Genomic DNA, 17,809 nt, shown 5'->3' with positions numbered 1-17,809 from the left:
GTTAGTACTCCGGTAATTACACCTCTGATTTTTATTAGCCATCCGATCTTGTGAAAATCAAAACTGATTAAATTTAATATTTTAGTTCCGATAAGGGCATAATGGTCCAGGAGAAAATATCTTTTCGTGAACCGATCACCCGAGGACCAGATCCACGTCTACTCGATCGAGTTCGTAGTCCTCGTCCGATCTATCCCTCGCCGTCGTGCTCCTGACCTTCTTCGTCCCCGACGTGCCCGGTGAGACGAATAAATTCACCGTCCTCGTCCTCGTCCTCCACTCAACCAACCCTAGCCCCCCCACCCCACGCTGTCACCGAAGAAGAAGAAGGCCGGATCTGCCCGGCTGAATCGGCGGCGACGGCGGCGGGCGATCCCATCTCTTCCCGCGTACCACCCTTAAGGTATGAATCCATATTGGCGTTCTGCTCGTTCTCTTGGCCCTTGCGCCCATCCACCATGCACGCAGTACCACCTCAACCCTACATGATTATGTAATTTAGCAGTATTTGCCATGCGAGATTTGTACCGAACAACGAATGGAAAGCTTCATCGTGGCATAGTTTCTCTTGAGCTAATTGCATCATGTGTGTTTAACTAAGATGCTGAGGCCATTGCTTACTCCCTTTAGTACCGAAGAAAAAAAGTGACTTACTTGACGTTTGAGATGAAAGCTTCATCATGGCGTTGGAGGCTTGCTTGCATATGGAAATATGAGATACCGGTTCCATAGTTCACTTAGTTTAGTTTATTCTAGTCATCATCACTTTAGGTTTCCATAGTGCATGCAATATAGTTTATTCCAGTCATCATGCATGCTAGGATAGTACTTTTTGGACGTTGATGATTGGTTGCCCTCACATGTCAAACGAGCACAGTCTTTTTCATGCACTTGTCTTTGCCTATGAGCTATTTTACACCTGCAACATTGATAAACACCAACTGTGGATTTCATATGTTATATGCAGGAAGACATGGCGGATGTAAGTGATGAGTGTATGTTTGAGTACCAACTAGCAAAAGAGCCCGTGCGTTGCGACGGGGTAATAAAATTGCATTTTGTAAATCAATCCACCCAGAACATAGTAATACCTATAATGTAGAAGAAGGGAGTGATTCACCATTGATTAAACGGGCATTGTTAATGAAGTATTTCGTTAACAATGGGGACATTGTTGTATCAGACATCCATCTCCATCCTCCCATTATCCATCGATTATCCCCTACTTCCCGTCGCTTCCTTAGATTTCTCCCTATCTCCCATCGTAGAGTTACCGGCTCCGTGACCCGTGACAGGTGAAGGGGTTAAAAGCAACTAGGATGGCTAATACTTCAGAGTCGGATGTAAAATATTTTGTCCTGGATCACGCACCTCATACCAAGGTCGAGGGCGGGATGGCAACGGCAACATCACGGCACGGGTTAAGGTAGTCAATATCAGTGTGAGTGTAGTGCTGACGGAAGGTTGAGGGGGGCGCTTACCTCGCTGGAGATCAGCATAAGGACACTCACAAGGGAGAGCAGTGAGTACGGTTCCTGCACGCACCTACGATGGAGCGGAAGGCAAATTTTAACATACTCCCTCTTACCTCCCTTTTTTACATGCATGTGGGGTAAGAAGGTAAGAGTTAACCAGACCACTAATTAATGAGATCAACGGCTCAAATCTATTATATAATATTACCTTTCATGTGAAAAAAAAATAAGAAGGGCCATGTTAAAACTGTTCGGAGCGGAGACCATAATTTGACAGGCTAAATACTTAGGTCAGTGCATGCACTGGCGCAACATGGTGGACATTGTCAGCATTTGTCGACAAAGCATGAAATTTATGAACATATGTGAGCATGAACCTCCACCTTTTGGTCTACAAATATTTACATACAGTAAGTAGCTATGACACCTTGCCTCAAAGTATCAACTATCCAAATCTAAAGTGCACACTATCAGTGGCGGAGCTACACAGAGAATGTTGGGCGGGCCAAACTGAACCTGTGCTACACCTGGGCTGCTGTAGCTGGCCTGTGTTGTTGTACTGCGTGGCTTGGGCCTAGTTACAAATATGTATTTTTGCAGAAAAGTAGGACGGGCCATGCCCTAGTTACGTAGCTCCGCGCACTATATCAAACTTGCTTGTCTTAGGCAGTATGCCACCAGCATGTACAGGTCGAGCAAAGAAGCTATTTGAGCTGTCACTGTGCGTTCTTCTTCTACAATCTATTTGAGGTTTCCTTGTCCTTTAAAAGTAAGAGTGCTACGGATGCCTAGTTTGCCGGGGATTGTTTTTATGCAGTCCATTAATTAAAACATCCACTAAATTGAGCTGGTACATAAAAGGATGGACAAACCCGATACTTGATGGGCTAAAGATGTGTCGGAGCTGCAGCACCATGACCATGCCTACTAATCGTAGCCATCGGCAAATTGGCTTGACGACATCTTGAGCTAATCCTTGTCGGTGGGTTTGTGGCGTCATGCAGACCTGCCTGTATTATTTGTCTGCTCCGTCGCCATCGATGTCGGCAAATGTACGATTGTTGCTTACTCCAAGATCACTGCCCCCCAATCGCCTAACCTCCCAAGCACCCATCGCTGCTCCCTGTATAACTTCCTGCACATCCTCGTCTACTCAGTACGCACCCGCCTCACTCTGCACTGATCTTGATCAATTCAGGACGCCTCTACCAGCACCCCAGACCAACCTCTTGCGAGTAAGGAATCATGCTGGCACCAACTTTAGAAACAACAGACTCACACGTGATTGAATAAGCCACACGAGAAAAGAGGAAGATGGGAGAAAGACAGGGGAGGATCATGAATCTGCAGCCTCGAATCGTGCTACTGGATGTACATACAGGGTCAAACTTCTGCGCCCCGATCTTGATTCAGCTTGGAGACCACCATACGGACGACGGAGCGATGTAAAAACAGTAGGACGACCCAGACGCGTGAATGACCGAGAATTTTCTGTCAGAGGAGGCGACGGCGCATGAAGGATTGGACCAAAGATGGTGTTTCTAGATAGAGGAAGAAGGAGATCAGGCTTGATGGCCATGTGCACGGTGTCAACGACCCAGCACAAAATGGTTGTGGCGGCGCGAGGCTTGCCGGCCATTGCAGCTGCAGCTAACAAAGCACGTTAATCATGTCATCCTCGACTACGCGGACAAATCATCAAGAGGCAAATGACAAATGATGTAATGCGAGGGATAAGGGTTTGTGATGGGTACTTGGTATGTTGACTTTTGCGTAGACTCTCCGGCAACGGCGCCAGAAATCTTTATTGCTACCTCTTGAGCACTGCGTTGGTTTTCCTTGAAGAGGAAAGAGTGATGCAGCAAAGTTGCGTAAGTATTTCCCTCGGTTTTTGAGAACCAAGGTATCAATCCAGTAGGAGGCCACGCACGAGTCCCTCGCACCTACACAAACAAATAAGATCTTCGCAACCAACGCAATAAAGGGGTTGTCAATCCCTTCACGGTCACTTACGAAAGTGATATCTGATAGATATGATAAGATAATATTTTTGGTATTTTTATAATAAAGATGCAAAATAAAATAAAAGGCAATAAAAATAGCTAAGTGCTGGAAGATTAATATGATGGAAAATAGACCCGGGGCCATAGGTTTCACTAGTGGCTTCTCTCAAGATAGCATAAGTATTACGGTGGGTGAACAAATTACTGTTGAGCAATTGATAGAATTGAGCATAGTTATGAGAATATCTAGGTATGATCATGTATATAGGCATCACGTCCGTGACAAGTAGACCGACTCCTGCCTGCATCTACTACTATTACTCCACACATGGACCGCTATCCAGCATGCATCTCGAGTATTAAGTTCGTAAGAACAGAGTAACGCTTTAAGTAAGATGACATGATGTAGAGGGATAAACTCATGCAATATGATATAAACCCCATCTTGTTATCCTCGATGGCAACAATACAATACGTGCCTTGCTGCCCCTGCTGTCACTGGGAAAGGACACCGCAAGATTGAACCCAAAGCTAAGCACTTCTCCCATTGCAAGAAAGATCAATCTAGTAGGCCAAACCAAACTGATAATTCGAAGAAACTTGCAAAGATAACCAATCATACATAAAATAATTCAGAGAAGATTCAAATATTGCTCATAGATAAACTTGATCATAAACCCACAATTCATCGGTCTCAACAAACACACCGCAAAAAGAAGATTACATCGAATTGATCTCCACGAGAATCGTGGAGAACTTTGTATTGAGATCCAAAGAGAGAGAAGAGGCCATCTAGCTAATAACTATGGAGCCGAAGGTCTGAGGTAAACTACTCACACATCATCGAAGAGGCTATGGTGTTGATGTAGAAGCCCTCCGTGAACCGTGGGCGGAGTGCCGGAAAAGGCCCCAAGATGGGATCTCACAGGTACAGAAGGTTGCGGCGTTGGAATTAGGTTTTTGGCTCCGTATCTCGTAGTTTGGGGGTACATAGGTATATATAGGAGGAAGAAGTATATCGGTGGAGCAACGTGGGCCCCACGAGGGTGGAGGGCGTGCCCGGGGGGTAGGCGCGCCCCCCTACCTCGTGCCCTCCTGGTAGCTTTCTTGATGTAGGGTCCAAGTCCTCTGGATCACGTTCGTTCCAAAAATCACGTTCCCGAAGGTTTCATTCCGTTTGGACTCCGTTTGATATTCTTTTTCTGTGAAACACAGAAATAGGCAAAAACAGCAATTCTGGGCTGGGCCTCCGGTTAATAGGTTAGTCCCAAAAATAATATAAAAGTGTATAATAAAGCCATTAACATCCAAAACAGAATATAATATAGCATGGAACAATAAAAAATTATAGATACGTTGGAGACGTATCAAGCATCCCCAAGCTTAATTCCTGCTCGTCCTCGAGTAGGTAAATGATAAAACAGAATTTTTGATGTGGAATGCTACTTGGCATATTTTTCAATGTAATTTTCTTAATTGTGGTATGAATATTCAGATCCGAAAGATTCAAGACAAAAGTTTAATATTGACATAAAAATAATAATACTTCAAGCATACTAACTAAGCAATTATGTCTTCTCAAAATAACATGGCCAAAGAAAGTTATCCCTACAAAATCATATAGTCTGGCTATGCTCTATCTTCACCACACAAAATATTTAAATCATGCACAACCCCGATGACAAGCCAAGCAATTGTTTCATACTTTTGGTGTTTTCAAACTTTTTCAATCTTCACGCAATACATGAGCGTGAGCCATGGACATAGCACTATATGTGGAATAGAATGGTGGTTGTGGAGAAGACAAAAAAAGAGAAGATAGTCTCACATCAACTAGGCGTATCAACGGGCTATGGAGATGCCCATCAATAGATATCAACGTGAGTGAGTAGGGATTGCCATGCAACGGATGCACTAGAGCTATAAGTATATGAAAGCTCAACAAAAGAAACTAAGTGGGTGTGCATCCAACTCACTTACTCACGAAGACCTAGGGCATTTTGAGAAAGCCCATCATTGGAATATAGTAGCCAAGTTCTATAATGAAAAATTCCCACTATTATATGAAAATGATATCATAGGAGACTCTCTATCATGAAGATCATGGTGCTATTTTAAAGCATAAGTGTGGTAAAAAGATAGTAACATTGTCCCTTCTCTCTTGTTCTCTTATTTTTTATTTGGGCCTTTTCTCTTTTTTATGGCCTTTTTTTTATTATTAGTCCGGAGTCTCATCCCGACTTGTGGGGGAATCATAGTCTTCATCATCCTTTCCTCACTTGGGACAATGCTCTAATAATGATGATCATCACACCTTTATTTACTTACAACTCAATAATTACAACTCAATACTTAGAACAAAATATGACTATGTGAATGCCTCCGGCGGTGTACCGGGATATGCAATGAATCAAGAGTGACATATATGAAATAATTATGAACGATGGCTTTGCCACAAATACAATGTCAACTACATGATCATGCAAAGCAATATGACAATGATGGAGCATGTCATAATAAACGGAACGGTGGTAAGTCGCATGGCAATATATCTCGGAATGACTATGGAAATGCCATGATAGGTAGGTATGGTGGCTGTTTTGACGAAGGTATATGGTGGGTGTATGATACCGGCGAAAAGTGCGCGATATTAGAGAGGCTAGCAATGGTGGAAGGAAGAGAGTGAGTATAATCCATGGACTCAACATTAGTCATAAAGAACTCAATATTTATTGCAAAAATCTACAAGTTATCAAAGCAAAGTATTACGCGCATGCTCCTAGGGGGATAGATTGGTAGGAAAAGACCATCGCTCATCCCCGACCGCCACTCATAAGGAATACAATCAATAAATAAATTATGCTCCGACTTCATCACATAACGGTTCACCATACGTGCATGCTACGGGAATCACAAACCTTAACACAAGTATTTCTCAAATCCACAACTACTCAACTAGCATGACTCTAATATCAACATCTTTATATCTCAAAACAATTATCAAACATCAAACTTCTCATAGTATTCAACACACTCATAAGATTTTTTTTACTAATCTTGGATGCCTATTACCTTAGGACAAATTTCTCAATTTAAGCAAATTACCATGCTGTTTTGTAGGACTCTCAAAATAATCTAAGTGAAGCATGAGAGAACAATAGTTTCTATAAAACAAATCCACCACCGTGCTCTAAAAGATATAAATGAAGCACTAGAGCAAAAATTATATAGCTCAAAAGATATAAGTGAAGCACATAGAGTATTCTAACAAATTTCGAATCATGTGTGTCTCTCTCAAAAGGTGTGTACATCAAGGATGATTGTGGCAAACTAACAAATAAAGACTCAAATAATACAAGACGCTCCAAGCAAAACACATATCATGTGGTGAATAAAAATATAGCTCCAAGTAAAGTTACCGATGGAAGTAGACGAAAGAGGGGATGCCTTCCGGGGCATCCCCAAGCTTTGGCTTTTTGGTGTCCTTAGATTATCTTGGGGTGCCATGGGAATCACCAAGCTTAGGCTCTTGCCACTCCTTATTCCATAATCCATCAAATCTTTGACCCAAAACTTGAAAACTTCAAAACACAAAACTTAATAGAAAATCTCGTGAGCTCCGTTAGCGAAAGAAAACAAAAGACCACTTCAAGGTACTGTAATGAACTCATTCTTTATTTATATTGGTGTTAAAACTACTGTATTCCAACTTCTCTATGGTTTATAAACTATTTTACTAGCCATAGATTCATCAAAATAAGCAAACAACACACGAAAAACAGAATCTGTCAAAAACAGAACAGTCTGTAGCAATCTGTAACTAACGCAAACTTCTGGAACTCCAAAACATCTACCAAAATAGGAAGACCTAGAAAATTTGTTTATTGATCTGCTGCAATTGGAATCAATATTTTATCACATTCTGGTGATTTTTAACAATTGTTTTCGTGAACAGAAAGTTTCTGGAATTTTCAGCAAGGTCAAATAACTATCATCCAAATAGATCCTATAGGTTTAACTTGGCACAAACACTAATTAAAACATAAAAACAAATCTAACCATAGGCTAGATTAAAGTTTTATTCCTAAACATAAGCAAAAGGCAGAAAACTAAAAATAAAATTGGGTTGCCTACCAACAAGCGCTATCGTTTAACGCCCCTAGCTAGGCATAGATAATTTTAATGATGCTCACATGAAAGACAAGAATTGAAGTGCAAAGAGAGCATCATAAAACACGTGACAAACACATCTAAGTCTAACATACTTCCTATGCATAGGCATCTTATAGGCAAACAAATTATCAAGGGAAGCAAAAACTAGCATATGCAAGGAAGCGGAAAGAAACAAAAGCAATCTCAACATAACGAGAGGTAATTTAGGAACATGAAAATTTCTACAACCATATTTTCCTCTCTCATAATAATTACATGTAGAATCATAAGCAAATTCAACAATATAGCTATCAAAACATATGCTTAACACGATCCACATGTATGCAAAGTTGACACTCTTCCAAAGTAGTGGGATTAACATTAGCTAAAGTCATGACCTCTCCAAACTCACTTTTATCAAAAACTTCATAAGATTGATCAAAATCCAAATATGTGGGATCTAAAGTTGACACTCTTCCAAACCCACTTTCAATGTTATAGCAAACACTATTATCAATCTCATATTCATCATGGGACTTAAATAAATTTTCAAGATCATAGGAAGAATCACCCCAATCATGATCATTGCAACAAGTAGTAGTCATAGCAAAACTAGCATCCCCAAGCTTAGGGTTTTGCATATTATTAGCACAATTGAAATTAATAGAATTTATAATAACATCATTGCAATCATGCTTTTTATTCAAAGATCTATCGTGAATCACTTCATAAGTTTCTTCTTTCAACACTTCATCACAATTTTCAGATTCACGAATTTCAAGCAAAACCTCATAAAGATAATCTAGTGCACAAAACTCACTAGCAATAGGTTCATCATAATTGGATCTCTTAAAGAGATTAGCAAGTGGATGAGGATCCATAAACTTTTAGCAAGCGAAGATGCAAGCAAAAAGAAGGCACATGGTAACACGAGCAAACAGAAGGACCAACGGAAGAGGGGTAAATGGAAAAGAGAGGGTGAATAAAACGGCAAGGGTGAAGTGGGGAGAGGAAAACGAGAGGCAAATGGCAAATGATGTAATGCGAGGGATAAGGGTTTGTGATGGGTACTTGGTATGTTGACTTTTGCGTAGACTCCCCGGCAACGGCGCCAGAAATCCTTCTTGCTACCTCTTGAGCACTGCGTTGGTTTTCCCTTGAACAGGAAAGGGTGATGCAGCAAAGTTGCGTAAGTATTTCCCTCGGTTTTTGAGAACCAAGGTATCAATCCAGTAGGAGGCCACACACGAGTCCCTCGCACCTACACAAACAAATAAGATCATCGCAACCAACGCAATAAAGGGGTTGTCAATCCCTTCACGGTCACTTACGAAAGTGATATCTGATAGATATGATAAGATAATATTTTTGGTATTTTTATAATAAAGATGCAAAATAAAATAAAAGGCAATAAAAGTAGCTAAGTGTTGGAAGATTAATATGATGGAAAATAGACCCGGGGGCCATAGGTTTCACTAGTGGCTTCTCTCAAGATAGCATAAGTATTACGGTGGGTGAACAAATTACTGTTGAGCAATTGATAAAATTGAGCATAGTTATGAGAATATCTAGGTATGATCATGTATATAGGCATCACGTCCGTGACAAGTAGACCGACTCCTGCCTGCATCTACTACTATTACTCCACACATGGACCGCTATCCAGCATGCATCTCGAGTATTAAGTTCGTAAGAACAGAGTAACGCTTTAAGTAAGATGACATGATGTAGAGGGATAAACTCATGCAATATGATATAAACCCCATCTTGTTATCCTCGATGGCAACAATACAATACATGCCTTGCTGCCCCTGCTGTCACTGGGAAAGGACACCGCAAGATTGAACCCAAAGCTAAGCACTTCTCCCATTGCAAGAAAGATCAATCTAGTAGGCCAAACCAAACTGATAATTCGAAGAAACTTGCAAAGATAACCAATCATACATAAAAGAATTCAGAGGAGATTCAAATATTGTTCATACATAAACTTGATCATAAACCCACAATTCATCGGTCTCAACAAACACACCGCAAAAAGAAGATTACATCGAATAGATCTCCACGAGAATCGTGGAGAACTTTGTATTGAGATCCAAAGAGAGAGAAGAAGCCATCTAGCTAATAACTATGGACCCGAAGGTCTGAGGTAAACTACTCACACATCATCGAAGAGGCTATGGTGTTGATGTAGAAGCCCTCCGTGATCAATGCCCCCTCCGGCGGAGCGCCGGAAAAGGCCCCAAGATGGGATCTCACGGGTACAAAAGGTTGCGGCGGTGGAATTAGGTTTTTGGCTCCGTATCTGGTAGTTTGGGGGTACGTAGGTATATATAGGAGGCAGAAGTACGTCGGTGGAGCAACGTGGGCCCCACGAGGGTGGAGGGCACCCAGGGGGGTAGGCGCGCCCCCTACCTCGTGCCCTCCTAGTAGCTTTCTTGACGTAGGGTCCAAGTCCTGTGGATCACGTTCGTTCCAAAAATCATGTGCCCAAAGGTTTCATTCCGTTTGGACTCCGTTTGATATTCTTTTTCTGCGAAACACTGAAATAGGCAAAAAAACAGCAATTCTGGGCTGGGCCTCCGGTTAATAGGTTAGTCCCAAAAATAATATAAAAGTGTATAATAAAGCCATTAACATCCAAAACAGAATATAATATAGCATGGAACAATAAAAAATTATAGATACATTGGAGACGTATGAAGCATCCCCAAGCTTAATTCCTGCTCGTCCTCGAGTAGGTAAATGATAAAAACAGAATTGTTGATGTGGAATGCTACTTGGTATAATTTTCAATGTAATTCTCTTAATTGTGGTATGAATATTGAATATTCAGATCCAAAAGATTCAAGACAAAAGTTTAATATTGACATAAAAATAATAATACTTCAAGCATACTAACTATGCAATTATGTCTTCCCAAAATAACATGGCCAAAGAAAGTTATCCCTACAAAATCATATAGTCTGGCTATGCTCTATCTTCACCACACAAAATGTTTAAATTATGCACAACCCCGATGATAAGCCAAACAATTGTTTCATACTTTTGGTGTTCTCAAACTTTTTCAATCTTCACGCAATACATGAGCGTGAGCCATGGACATAGCACTATATGTGGAATAGAATGGTGGTTGTGGAGAAGACAAAAAAGGAGAAGATAGTCTCACATCAACTAGGCGTATCAACGGGCTATGGAGATGCCCATCAATAGATATCAATGTGAGTAAGTAGGGATTGACATGCAACGGATGCACTAGAGCTATAAGTATATGAAAGCTCAACAAAAAAAACTAAGTGGGTATGCATAAGTTATTACGGGATTCATGCCACGGTAGGAGAATGTTGGGTCCAAGTGTTCAACCCCATCATAAACAAAACTATAGACATGGGAATTCATGGTGTATGTCCGTTCATTTTGTTTTTGCCTGTTCATTGACCAAATAGTTACTTTGACATAAGAGGTTTTGGGAAATTCAAGTATGCTTCTGTGATGGTTTTTTCGTGAAATTGGAGACCGTTTGTAGCCACCATCATTATGATTAACCCTATCGTCAAATACCACAAGATGTGCAAAATTCCACAATCCTATAGCTGCTCTATTCAACATTCAACCTTTATATGCCGCCAAATAATCAATCAACCTAGAACAATCAAACCGATCAAAACATCTTTCATGTTTCTTATAATCATGCCCGTCTTGCTAGTCATCTCACGCCGAGCAAGTTCATCTCATCTAGTCACCATATGACTAATCATAGTTCTCATCGCCGAGCATAAACTATATTGATTAATCTAGTGCGCTAAGATTTGTTCAGCAGCCCATGTGGCCGTCTTGCACTAGATTATTATCTGGTTTAGGTGCAGGGTCGTTCTCCAACCTAATGCAACATCATCCTCCCAGCTCAAACGCATTCCGAAGCAAACTTTAGTACTCTCGGCTCTCATAATAAGTCCACACATTAAGCTCCAGAAGCCACGACTTTTACTCAACATAAACGCAGGCACTCAGCACGCCAAGTGTCAATATATTTGCGTAAAAAAAGTTGCACCTAAATAAATCATTTCTGTGCAGCAGAGATCTGATAAACAGGCGCTGCAAGCCAAAAACCCATGCTCTGTACCAGCAAAAGAAAAACTGATCTGATCTCTGATGCAATTGAGTTACAAGTTGCAGCCAAAGCCTCACACATAGAACAGGAGCAGCAAGGCACGATGATTCCATATGCACATACGTAGCCAAACGAGTTCACGGGGAAATGTCATGACAAGTCCTGGCGATTCTTTTCTTCCTCTATATGTCTCTAGAGGACACGGCAAAGGCTACGACAATGCTGGCCTCCAAAAGCGAAGCGTCTCGTCGAATCATGGTGCTCGCCTTTTCTCTCTCTTTTTTGAGAGGTTTTTTTACAGAAAATGAGCGGATGAGAACGGAAGCAACACTCACCATCTGACCTAAGGAAAAAAAATGGGCCAGGACACGACGTGCGGGACAGGAGGCCGTCAGCGAAGGCAAAATTTCGTGTTTTGATCATTTTTGGGTATAAATTCAGGATCTGACCCACGTTTGAAAAAAATTTAAAATCTGGCCCTTTTGCCTATAGCCAGGGGTCCTGGCGGTAGCCCCCCACACCTACCACCGTGGGCCCTGGCGATAGGTGCCGGGACGGCGCCTAACGGCCGTCAGCTGTAGCTGACATGGAAAAGGGGCCTACCGCCACTGCCCCTGGCGGTAGGCTTCTAACACCTACCGCCATGGGCCCTGGCGGTAGATTCCTGGGGTGGATAAGGTTGGGAGGGGGGACTTTTGGTCCCCGACACTCACTCATTCAGCACACCCCACACCAACATCTTTCGGTCGGTGGAAACCTTCACCTTGCAAACATCTCCACACCAACATGGTGAGATTTTCACATCTTTCTCCTTCACCTTGTCCAAAGATGCGTTCTCCCACTTGTTCGGCATGTCTTCTTGGTTAACACACGGTGGCCTGGTCATGGAACCGGATGAAGCCATGCCTACAACGATTGAAGATGATAAGTCAAACATATGAACAAATTGAAATGTAAAGAAGCAAACAATTAAAGATGTTAAGCAAATATATCAACAAATTGAGATGGAGGGGGACAAGTAGTACCATTCACATTATTTTAACCATCCGGATTCAGCAACACGTCGATAGGCCTTCCTCTATCAACCCGACGTGTCCTAGAACCACTGGATCCACGACCACCACCTCTCGTCCGTCCTCCACGGCCCCCTCTAAGACTAGTCCTTCCTCCACGGCCCCCTCCAAGACTAGTCCTTCCTCCTCGTGTGCCGGCGGAACCTCCTCTACCGCCACGTGTTTGACTAGTGCTCGTGTTGATGGGTCTTCTCGTGCATCTCCTAACATTGTGCCCCGTCTCGTTGCATTATCCACAATTGTTGGTGTCCGGTGCCTCCATGAAATGACCACTACCAAATTGCTTCATTCTGGTGTATCCATCTAGATCATCCATGTCACTCCTGAACCTCTTCTTTCTTCTTCTTCCTCTCATAGGCACCATGAGTGCGGGATCTGGCACAATATGTGGGCCATCATACTCAGCCTACTATGACGATCAAGGAAATGATTAAACCGGGGCGCCCATGTCAACCCCGTTCGTTCTAATGTGAACTCGTGCAACCGCATCGTTGTACCATCGGATACAGGCAAGTTTCTCACCCGTGTTGCGGTCATCACTGTGACGCCCGGATAGTTACGCTACAGTAACCCTTCACTAATGATGCCACGTCACCACGATTACTGTTGTTAATCTTGCGATGATTCAAATTCCGTTCAAATTTCAAATTTAAAATGAAGTCAAACAATTAAAGTTTTCAAAAATCAAAACTAAAATGTTCTTAATGTGACAAATAAATCATGGATATTATTGGTGGAGGAACAACATCTTTATAAAATAATTAAATACCATAAAGTGATTAAAACAACAGCAAAACAATTAGTTAGACTCCTAATATATTTTACAAAATACTAAACTATTTTAGCTAGGTGCCAAAGTTATTGTGGCAGTGGTATAATTAATGTTACTATGTTAGGTGCTAATTGAATATTTTACCAAACTAAAACAATTTGGGAAATAAAATTAAAACAAAAAAAGAAAATAAATAAAAGGGTAAAAGATAAAACAAAAATGAAAAGGAACCCCCCCCCCCCATTGGCCTTTGTCCCAGCAGGCCACCAGGCCGCCCAACCGGCCCACCTGGCCCGGGTCGCCCCCTCCACTCCTCCATAACCCCCTGGAGACCGAACCCTAACCCGTAACCCCCCCTCCCCCCACTCCTCCCATCGTTCCCCACGACCCCCACTCACTCCTCCCTCTCTCCCACGACTGGATCGGGATCGGGCGACCCCGACCCCATCGCCGCACCGTCGCAGTCACCTCGACGAGGCCGCCTGGAGGACCACCTCGCCGGACCTCGCTTCCCCGTCTCCCCCTCGTCTGCTTCCCCCACCTCTCGATCCCGATCTGGATCGGGAAGGGGAACGAACCCGGCGCCCCTCGCCGCCTCGACCCCATCACCGCTCGTCACCGACCGCCGCTCGACCCTACCTCGCCGGCGCCCGACCCCGACTCCTCCTCGAGCACGCCTCGCTCAACTACAGGGCTCGGTGAGCCCCGACTTCCTCTCCCCCTTCTCTGCTCCATGGCGCCCCGATCGTACTTGTTCCGGTCAAGCCGCCGCACCTCCCGCCTGCTGCTGCCCGCACGCACCAGCTGCCCCTCCCATTGCCCTCACTCCGGCTCGCCCGCGGCTGCAGCCGCAGCCCGCTTCTGCCCGTGCCGCTCACCCGCCTGACCCCGCTGTCGCCGCCAACGGCCTCCCACACTGGGCTACGCCTCCCCGCTACGCCGCCGCCTCTGCCACTTCGCCCACGGCCACAATGACCTCCCTCCGGCGCCCCTTTTCGTATGTGCCGCCCGCTCCCTTGGCCGCACCCGCTGGCGGCCACCCCCGCCGCGCCCGTCTTACCAACACCGGCGCCCGCAGCGCCCCGTCGGGTGGGCTGGCGCTTGTCGCCTGGCTGCGCCCGATGCCCATGGCCCGTTTGCCCGGTAAGGCCTTCGTGCCACTGACCAGTGGGGTCCATCCCCCAGAACGTTTAAAAAAATGGAAATTAATAATAATAATAATAAAATAAATGAATAATAATTTAATTAGTTAATTAATTAATTAACTTAATTAATTTTGATTAATTAAACAAAATAACTAATTAAACTAATTAATCATGATTAGTTAGTCTAGTCAATGACGAACAGGACCACACGTCAGTTTGACCAGTCAACACTCCTGCTGACTGCTGATGTCATGCTGACGTCAGCATGCACTGTTCTGGATAATGTTGGATTAAATTAATTAAATAAATTCTAAAAATAATTTAAAACTTTAGAAAATCATATAAAATAAACCGTAGCTGAGATGAAAATACTTTCTACATGAAAGTTGCTCAGAACAACGAGACGAATCCGGATACGCAGCCCGTTCGTCCGCCACACACCCCTAGCATATCGAACACGCAACTTTCCCCCTCCGGTTCATCTGTCTGAAAATGCGAAACACCGGGGATACTTTCCCGGATGGTTCCCCCCTTCGCCGGTATCACCTCTTACCGCGTTAGGGCACACCTAACACCGCTGTTTGCTTTGTCATGCATCGTCATGCATCTGTTTGCATTGTATTCATTGTTTCTTCCCCCTCTTCTCTCCGGTAGACTACGAGACCGACGCCGCTGCTGGTGCCTCGACCGACTACGCTGTTGACGACCCCTCCTTCTCGGCTGAGCTTCCAGGCAAGCCCCCCCTTGATCACCAGATATCGCCTATTCTTCTCTATACTGCTTGCATTAGAATAGTGTAGCATGTTACTGCTTTCCGTTAATCCTATTCTACTGCATAGCCTGTCTTTGCCGCTACTGTTGTTACCTTTACCTGCAATCCTACATGATTAGTATAGGATGCTAGTATTCCATCTATGGCCCTACATTCTTGTCCGTCTGCTATGCTATACTATCGAGCCGTGATCACTTGGGAGGTGATCACGGGGTTATACTATATACTTTATACATGATACATGTGGTGACTAAAGTCGGGTCGGCTCGTGGAGCACCCGCGAGTGATTCACGGATTGGGGGCTGAAAGGACCTTTGTCCCGACGGCTCTCTGGGTGGATCTTTGTGGCGGCCAAACATGGCAGGTTGAGACCGCCTAGGTGGAGGTGGGCCTGGCCCTGGTTGGTGTCCGCGGTTACATCAATTAACACGCTTAACGAGATCTTGGTATTTGATCTGAGTTCGGTCGTTGACCTTATACGCATTAACCGCCACGTGGGACAAGATATGGGCAACCGGCGTCGTGGTATCAACCGAAGCATTTCGCGACGTCAGCGACTGAGCGGCGCGCGCCGGATTGGACTGGAACGCCTGCTAGGCTAGGTCTGCTTCCGGCCGCCCTCGAAACATGCAGGTGTGCAATGGGCGATGGGCTCAGACCCCTACGCCATAGGATTTAGACCAGCGTGCTGACCTCTCTGTTGTGCCTAGGTAGGGCTGCGACGTGTTGATCTTCCGAGGCCGGGCATGACCCAGGAAAGTGTGTCCGGCCAAAGGGGATCGAGCGTGTCGGGTAATGTGGTGCACCCCTGCAGGGAAGGTTATCTATTCGAATAGCCGTGATCTTCGGTAACAGGACGACTTGGAGTTGTACCTTGACCTTATGACAACTAGAACCGGATACTTAATAAAACACACCCTTCCAAGTGCCAGATATAACCCGGTGATCGCTCTCACACAGGGCGACGAGGAGAGGATCGCCGGGTAGGATTATGCTATACGATGCTACTTGGTGAACTTACCATCTACTCTCTTCTACATGCTGCAAGATGGAGGCTGCCAGAAGCGTAGTCTTCGATGGGACTAGCTATCCCCCTTTTATTCTGGCATTCTGCAGTTCAGTCCACCGATATTGCCCTTTACACAAATACCCATGCATATGTAGTGTAGATCCTGTTGGAAATATGCCCTAGAGGCAATAATAAATGGTTATTATTATATTTCTTTGTTCATGGTAATTGTCTATTGTTCATGCTATAATTGTATTGTCCGGAAATCGTAATACATGTATGAATACATAGACCACAATGTGTCCCTAGTAAGCCTCTAGTTGACTAGCTCGTTGATCAACAGATAGTCATGGTTTCCTGACTATGGACATTGGATGTCATTGATAACGGGATCACATCATTAGGAGAATGATGTGATGGACAAGACCCAATCCTATGCATAGCATAAAAGATCGTGTAGTTTCGTTTGCTAGAGCTTTTCCAATGTCAAGTATCTTTTCCTTAGACCATGAGATCGTGCAACTCCCGGATACCGTAAGAGTGCTTTGGGTGTGCCAAACGTCACAACGTAACTGGGTGACTATAAAGGTGCACTACGGGTATCTCTGAAAGTGTCTGTTGGGTTGGCACGGATCGAGACTGGGATTTGTCACTCCGTGTGACGGAGAGGTATCTCTGGGCCCACTCGGTAATGCATCATCATAATGAGCTCAATGTGACTAAGGCGTTAGTCACGGGATCATGCATTACGGTACGAGTAAAGAGACTTGCCGGTAACGAGATTGAACAAGGTATTGGGATACCGACGATCGACTCTCGGGCAAGTAACATACCGATTGACAAAGGGAATTGTATACGGGATTGATTGAATCCTCGACATCGTGGTTCATCCGATGAGATTATCGTGGAACATGTGGGAACCAACATGGGTATCCAGATCCCGCTGTTGGTTATTGACCGGAGAGGCGTCTCGGTCATGTCTGCATGTCTCCCGAACCCGTAGGGTCTACACACTTAAGGTTCGGTGACGCTAGGGTTGTAGAGATATGTGTATGCGGAAACCCGAAAGTTGTTCAGAGTCCCGGATGAGATCCCGGACATCACGAGGAGTTCCGAAATGGTCCGGAGGTGAAGAATTATATATAGGAAGTCAAGTTTCGGCCACCGGGAAAGTTTCGGGGGTTACCGGTATTGTACCGGGACCACCGGAAGGGTCCCGGGGATCCACCGGGTGGGGCCACCTATCCCGGAGGGCCCCATGGGCTGAAGTGGGAGGGCAACCAGCCCTTAGTGGGCTGGG

The sequence above is a fragment of the Aegilops tauschii genome, chromosome 7, assembly GCF_002575655.3.
Source record: "Aegilops tauschii subsp. strangulata cultivar AL8/78 chromosome 7, Aet v6.0, whole genome shotgun sequence".
NCBI lineage: Eukaryota > Viridiplantae > Streptophyta > Magnoliopsida > Poales > Poaceae > Aegilops > Aegilops tauschii.
The sequence above is the reverse complement of the archived record's forward strand: the minus strand, read 5'-3'. Positions refer to the sequence as shown.